We start from the raw sequence: 7,594 nt of genomic DNA, 5'->3' as shown, positions 1-7,594 counted from the left end.
AAAATAAAGAACTAACTTTCCAAAAGTCGGTTTGGGCTTTAAAAATAAAAAGATAAAATTCAGCCGCAATTCTTGACTATCAAAATAAAAAATAAAAATTGAGAACCTACTTTTCAAAAGTCACCTCCCAAAAACCAAATCCCAACCCCCCCCCCAAAATCAAATAATAAAATATATATTATTTTTAATTTAAATAATAATAAAATATATATTATTTTTTAAAATTTTAAGATTTAAATAAAAATTTGTAAATAAAAAAAAATTTAGTGTCATTTAATATGAAAAATATATTCTGCATTTTATTTATTTTTCATATGAATTAAAAAAAGTAAATTAATTTTTAAATTTCAAAATATTATATAAAAATAAATACAATAACAAAAAAATTGAAATAATTTACTTTTGAAAATAATAAGATAAAAAGGACATCTTACTTCCTAATTACATAAAAAAAATTATTTAAAAAAACTAACTTTCATTTTTTTTTCCCAAAATAGAAAATTTGCCTCTAATTTTAATTAATTTTTCATTTCCAAGCTATTTTACTTTTCTTTCGAACCAAATAGGATCAATGTACTACAATGGAATCTATCATCTCTTCTACCAGTACAGTCCGAAGGGAGCTGGGTGGGACAACATCGTTTGAGCTCACTCCATCTCCAAGGACCTCATCAACTAGGTCGCCCACGAATTCCCACTTGGCGAATAGGAAGTAGAGTGGAATTCGTGGCCGTTGGTATGTGAGTCCCGCGTGGGATGCGCAGAGGTAAGCTGGCAAACCCATGTGGCTCCAAATAAATGAGATTTTTACTTCAAATCCCTCCAAATCTACTCCTGCCTCCCCTTTTGAAAGTGGGAATCATAAATTTTTTTAAATTTAAATAATAATAAAATATATATTATTTTTCAAATTTTAATATTTAAATAAAAAGTTATAAATAAAAAATATATTTTTAAGTGTCATTTAATACAAAAATATTTTTTACATTTTATTTATTATTCAAATGAATTAAAAAAAAGTAATTTAATTTTTTAATTTCAAAAAATTATATAAATATGAATACAATAACAAAAAAATTTTGAAATAATTTACTTTTGAGAAAATTAAGACAAAAAATGACATTTTACTTCCTAATTACATAAAAAAAATTATTTAATATATAATTAGGAATGGAAAATTTTTTTAATATATTATTTGATGTATATTTTATATATGAAAATTTTAAAAATATTTCTTACCTAACCGACTTTTGAAAAGTTGGTTTTGATTAAAAAAACAAAACAAAAGAAAACAAAAAACTAGTACAAAAATCTAGGCACAAAAAACAATTAGAATGAAATAATGGAATGGAAGAAAGATATAATAAAATAAAAAAATTATAACACGTGTTTCACATGTTCTCCCATCACCGATGTGCCCAACCTGTGCAGCCCGCGCACCACAACTGGGTAAAAATTCGAACATTCCCACATTTCGATTTTCGGAGTATAGTGGAGTAGGTGTCTCGCCTGGATCCAATTCACGAAATTTCTGCTTTGGTACAAGTAGGCCATTCCCCGGTGCTTCCTTCGACTGCCGACGACCATTCTCAAATGCTCATCTCGCTCAATCCAGCCCGTGGTCGAGTCATGGAACGCGCTCGTGTTTATGTTCAGGGTGGGAACCACAAGGGAGTTGTTGTCGGGTTTGATACATTCACGGAGATGCGGGTCGGATAGGTTAGCGGGTACGGCGTAGTTTTGGACCTGTCTGTTCTGGGGGTCGAGTCTAGTGTAGAGGATGACTGGTTTGTTACCCGGGAGGATGGTGGCAGATCTGGACCAACACCCATTTATGTCGAAAGGCTTGGATGGGTAGATGGCTAGGTTAAGGGTGACCCAGTTGATGAGGTTCTTGGAGATGGAATGAGTCCAAAAGATGTTACCCCACACAGCTCCCTTCTGCCTGTGCTGGTAGAAGAGATGATAGATTCCATTGTAGTACATTAGTCCTATTTGGTTTGAAAGAAAAGTAAAATAGCGGAAAAAAGAAATATTAATTAAAATTAGAAACAAATTTTCTATTTTGGGGAAAAAAATGGAAGTTGGTTTTTTTAAATAATTTTTTTTATGTAATTAGCAAGTAAGATGTCATTTTTGTCTTATTATTTTCAAAAGTAAATTATTTCAATTTTTTTATTATTGTATTCATTTCTATATAATATTTTGAAATTAAAAAATTAATTTACTCTTTTTAATTCATTTGAAAAAAAAATAAAAAGTAGAAAATATTTTTTATATTAAAGGACACTAAAAAATATTTTTTTTATTTACAAATTTTTATTTAAATCTTAAAATTTAAAAATAATATATATTTTATCATTATTTAAATTAAAAATAATATATATTTTATTATTTGATTTTGGGTGGGGGGTTGGGATTTGGTTTTTGGGGGGGTGACTTTTGAAAAGTGGGTTCTCAATTTTTTTTTTTTTTTTTTTATTTTAGTCAAGAATTGCGGTTGAAAATTTTTTTTTTTTTAAAGCCCAAACCAACTATTGGAAAGTCGGTTCTTTATTTTGGAAGTCAAGAATTGCGGCTAACTTTTTTTTTTTTTTTTTTTTTATAAAAGCCCAAACCGACTTTTGGAAAGTCGGTTGGATACATTTATGTAAATTTTTTCAATTTCCTACATATTTGTGTTTTTTGATTTTTTTTTTATAATATTTTGGTAAAAAACTCCCACAAGGACCACAACCCTCATAAATTGAGTTTTTTATCAAAATATTAAAAAAAAAATCAAAAAACACAAATATGAAGAAAATTTGAAAAATTTACACAAATGTACTCAACCGACTTTCTAAAAGTCGGTTTGGGTTTTAAAATAAATAAATAAAAAAGTCAGCCACAATTCTTAACTGGCAAAATAAAAAAAAAATAAAAATTGAGAACCGACTTTCCAAAAGTCGGTTTGGGCTTTAAAATTAAAAAAAAAAAAAAAGGTTAGCCGCAATTCTTGACTGTTAAAATAAAAATAAAAAATAAAAATTGAGAACTGACTTTTCAAATGTCACCCCCCCAAAAACCAAATCCCAACCCCCCACCCAAAATCAAATAATAAAATATATATTATTTTTCAAATTTTAATATTTAAATAAAAAGTTATAAATAAAAAGTATATTTTTAAGTGTCATTTAATACAAAAATATTTTTTACAATTTATTTATTTTTCAAATGAATTAAAAAAAGTAAGTTAATTTTTAATTTCAAAAAATTATATTAAAATGAATACAATAACAAAAAATTTTGAAATAATTTACTTTTGGAAATATTAAGACAAAAAATGACATTTTACTTCCTAATTACATAAAAAAATTTATTTAATATATAATTAAGAAAAGAAAAAATATTTAACATATTATTTTATGTATATTTTATATAGGAAAATTTTAAAATTTAATATTTCTTACCTAACCGACTTTTCAAAAATCGGTTTGGATTAAAAAAAATAAAACAAAACAAAAAACTTGCACAAAAATCTAGGCACAAAAAACAATTAGAATAAAATAATGGAATGGAAGAAAAATGTAATGAAATCAAAAAATTATAACACGTGCTTCACGTGTTCTCTCATCACCGATGTGTCCAATCCGTGCCGCCTGCGCACCGCAACTGGGTAAAAATTCAGGCATTCCCACATTCCGATTTTCGGAGTAGAGTGGAGTGGGTGCTTCGCCTTAACCCAATTCACGAAATCTTTGGTTTGGTACAAGTAGGTCATTCCCCGATGCTTCCTTCGGCTGCCGACGACCATTCTCCAATGCTCGTCTCGCCCGATCCAGCCCGTGGTGGGGTCACGGAATGCGCTCGTGTTCATGTTCGGGGTGGGAACCACAAGGGGGTTGTTGTCGGGTTTGATCTATTCACGGAGATACGGATTAGATAGGTTAGCGGGTACGACGTAGTTTTGGACCTGCCTGTTTTGGGGGTCGAGTCTGGTGTAAAGGATGACGGGTTTGTTGCCCAAGAGGATGGTGGCAGATCCGGACCAGCACCCATTTATATCGAAGGGCTTGGACGGGTAGATAATCGGGTCAAGGGTGACCCAGTTGATGAGATCCTTAGAGATGGAGTGAGCCCAAACGATGTTGCCCCACACAGCTCCCTTCGGGTTGTACTGGTAAAAGAGATAATAAATTCCATTGTAGTACATTGGTCCTATTTGGTTTGAAAGAAAACTAGAATAGCAGGGAAAAGAAAAATTAATTAAAATTAAAAATAAATTTTTTATTTTGGGAAAAAATGGAAGTTAGTTTTTTTAAATAATTTTTTTATGTAATTAGAAAATAAGATGTCTTTTTTGTCTTATTATTCTCAAAAGTAAATTATTTCAATTTTTTTGTTATTGTATTCATTTTTTATATAATTTTTTGAAATTAAAAAATTAATTTACTTTTTTTTAATTCATTTGAAAAATAAATAAAAAGTAGAAAATATTTTTTTATGTTAAATGACACTTAAAAATATTTTTTTTATTTACAAATTTTTATTTAAATCTTAAAATTTGAAAAATAATATATATTTTATTATTATTTAAATTAAAAATAATATATATTTTATTATTTAATTTTGGGTGGGGGGTTGGGATTTGGTTTTTGGGGGGATGACTTTCGAAAAATGGGTTCTCAATTTTTGTTTTTTATCTTTATTTTGGCAGTCAAGAATTGTGGTTGACTTTTTTTTTTTTTAATTTTAAAACCCAAACCGACTTTTAGAAAGTCGATTCTCAATTTTTATTTTTTAATTTTAGTTCGGCAGTCAAGAATTGCGGCTGACTTTTTTTTTTTTTTTAAAGCCCAAACCGACTTTTGGAAAGTCGGTTGGGTACATTTGTGTAAATTTTTCTAATTTCCTTCATATTTGTGCTTTTTAAATTTTTTTTAATATTTTAGTTGAAAACTCCTCTTAAATGTGCTGCCCTTGCACTCAAATGTAATGCTTGGCACGATAAAATCGAATGGGTTAAAAATGAAACGAGAAAGTACATAACAAGCATATAAGATTACAAAGACCAATTCATTCCATTTTACACCATTCAAGTATATCATAAAATCTAATCCAATATAATAATATATTTTAGGAAATTTCTATGATATTATTTAGTCAAAACGTAATCAAGCACCCTTTTAATGATGATGCGGTTGGTGATTGGTAATGGATATATGAAATGGGAGAAAAAGGATTCCTAGAATCATAGAAGTTTGTAAAAAGAAGAGGGAAAGAAAGGGGATGAATAAGCTCAAATAAAAAAAAGTAAGAGAGAGAAGAATAGGAGAGAGAGAGAGAGAGTTTTCTGGCCTATTGTAGTAGGCACCATATAAGTTTCAATATTCAATTCAAGGCTCTTTAACATTAAAACTTACACATATTTATATCCCTTTTTCAAGTCACACTTCAAGCTACAAAAAACTCCCCTAAACAAGCCCTTAAATGAAGTTAACATCAAAATGCCCAATAAATATAATATAATATCCTAACTTTAATAGAATCTCCACAATTATGGCTCTTTTATTGCAATTGATTTTTATTTATTTCTTTTTTCTCATACAATCTTCGTTTGGAGTATTCTTATAGTCAGCCTTAGAAGCAATTTAAGCAAAAGATGTTGAAACTTTCCTTTTTCTTTTTTCTTTTCTTTTTCACTTAAGGAGGGCAGTACCTCCAATTATTTATTGTTATACTCTTACTTTTGACAAAGAAATATCGTGGTTACAAGACAAGCATTGGGAGTTTACAGATAAAAAAATATTAAGGGTCTCCCCAAAAATAACACCAACAACCAACCAAAACGGGACTACAAATTCAAACAAAACTAAATAAGAAACAAATCTAAATAGTTCTATCAAAAATAAAAATAATAAAATAAGCTACAATCAAAAGATCTAAACCAACCTAATAGAAATTGAGAGGATGAACTAACGATGAAAGGAAGTGAGACTCAACCTATCCATCCAAAGGATATCTTTTAGAGAACGTGGTAAAAGATGTTCTTCGTAGATGACATTGTTTCTCATTTCTCCTTCTCTAGCGAGAAAATCAGTCGTACCATTGTCTTCCCTATATTGATAGATCATCATAAAGTTCACTCCTTCTAACTCTATCACGAGATCCTCCCAAAAATCTCAAAAATACCACAAGGTACATCTACCTTTCCGAAACCAATCAATAACAATTCGCAAATCACTTTCAATAATCACATTAAAATAATGAAATCGTTAGCATAAACAAATTCCTTCCAAAATTGCTTTTAATTCCGCACTACTGTTCATACTATTGCCAAAATAGTTTGAAAAAGCCACTTTCACTATGTCATGGCAGTCCCGAATAATTCCTCCACCTCCTGAAGTACCCCGATTGCCCCTACAGCTCCCATCACAATTAAGTTTTATCCACCCTGCTAGGGTTTAACCCACGAAATAATTTTTTCAGGCCTGACGCAAACTCCCTAATGCTGAATTTGAAACTCTTTCAAAATCGTAATGTTTGATATTTTCAATTTTCGAAAAGAATTAGAGCTCTCAACTAAAGAACTAACTCAGTAGCGAACACTTCTCCAGTTCTGATCCACACTTTGATAAACTCCTTCCATTCTCGCTTTGCATCTTCGATTCTAGAGGCACCACCAAATCAAACACGGAATCAGACCGATTAAAATGCCTTTAATAGATGATTTTCAAGCATAATGGAACCAGTTTGCAATTCTGTTTTTCCAAGGAAGGAATTGTTGGAAAGGAATCCCTAACACCACACTAACCCGACGCCAAACCTCTAAATCCACCCGCCTAAAGAAAGAATGTGATCAGTGTTTTCCTGTCTTCTCTGCACGTAGCAATCTCAAGCCGAAGCCATCAATATTTCTTTGGCCTGAATTCTATCATCTACTGTCAAGCATTTAAACCAGGTTTTCCATAAACAAATTGAGATTCTTCAGGGCAACAGAGAATGTCAAAACCAGTCATTCCACTCAAAATTATCACTTATGCTCCTCACGGCCTCCTGTGTCGTTTTTGTAGAGAACTTGCCGTCAATGGTAGGCTTCCAAATGAATATATCCTGACCACTTTTACCAGCTGGCCCATTATGCAAGATTTCCATTGTTCTGTCAGCCCCAACCAATTCCATTAATAAATATGAGTTCCAGTTGTTATTCAGCCAGCAATCCTTAATACACAGCTTCTTGTTCGAAATATCCTTAATGTTGACTCTACGAGTCCAATCCTGTTTTGATAATGACAAATTACTTGATATTTGATCTGTGCATTGAGTTTGTGAACAAGACTTACACTGGGCATGCACGGAAAGATAACGAGTCATGGAATCCATAAAGTAAAGCTTATACATTTTAGAAAGCACCATGGAACTCAAAGAGTACGAGAATCAAGATGCAAGCGGCAAAGTTCAAGAATATCTTGGGAATGGGTATTTAGATCTCATGTACTTACATTTTCGTATGATTTAATTTGAGGCTCAATATAATTTAGAATGATTTTAGGATTCATGCATTTAATGTACATCATTAGGAAACTCTCATGGACTTAGAAATGTTTTCAAAATC

General features: G+C 30.7%; 1 pseudogene; it reads right to left on the bottom strand.

The window, feature by feature from the left end:
• Positions 1 to 3,583: 3,583 nt before the first annotated feature.
• Positions 3,584 to 4,192, bottom strand: LOC131143861 (beta-fructofuranosidase, insoluble isoenzyme 1-like; annotated as a pseudogene).
• Between the last annotated feature and the right edge of the window lie 3,402 nt (positions 4,193 to 7,594).

Source organism: Malania oleifera, chromosome 12 (assembly GCF_029873635.1).
Source record: "Malania oleifera isolate guangnan ecotype guangnan chromosome 12, ASM2987363v1, whole genome shotgun sequence".
In the NCBI taxonomy this organism is placed as follows: domain Eukaryota; kingdom Viridiplantae; phylum Streptophyta; class Magnoliopsida; order Santalales; family Ximeniaceae; genus Malania; species Malania oleifera.
This window is presented reverse-complemented; position numbering and strand designations above follow the sequence as displayed.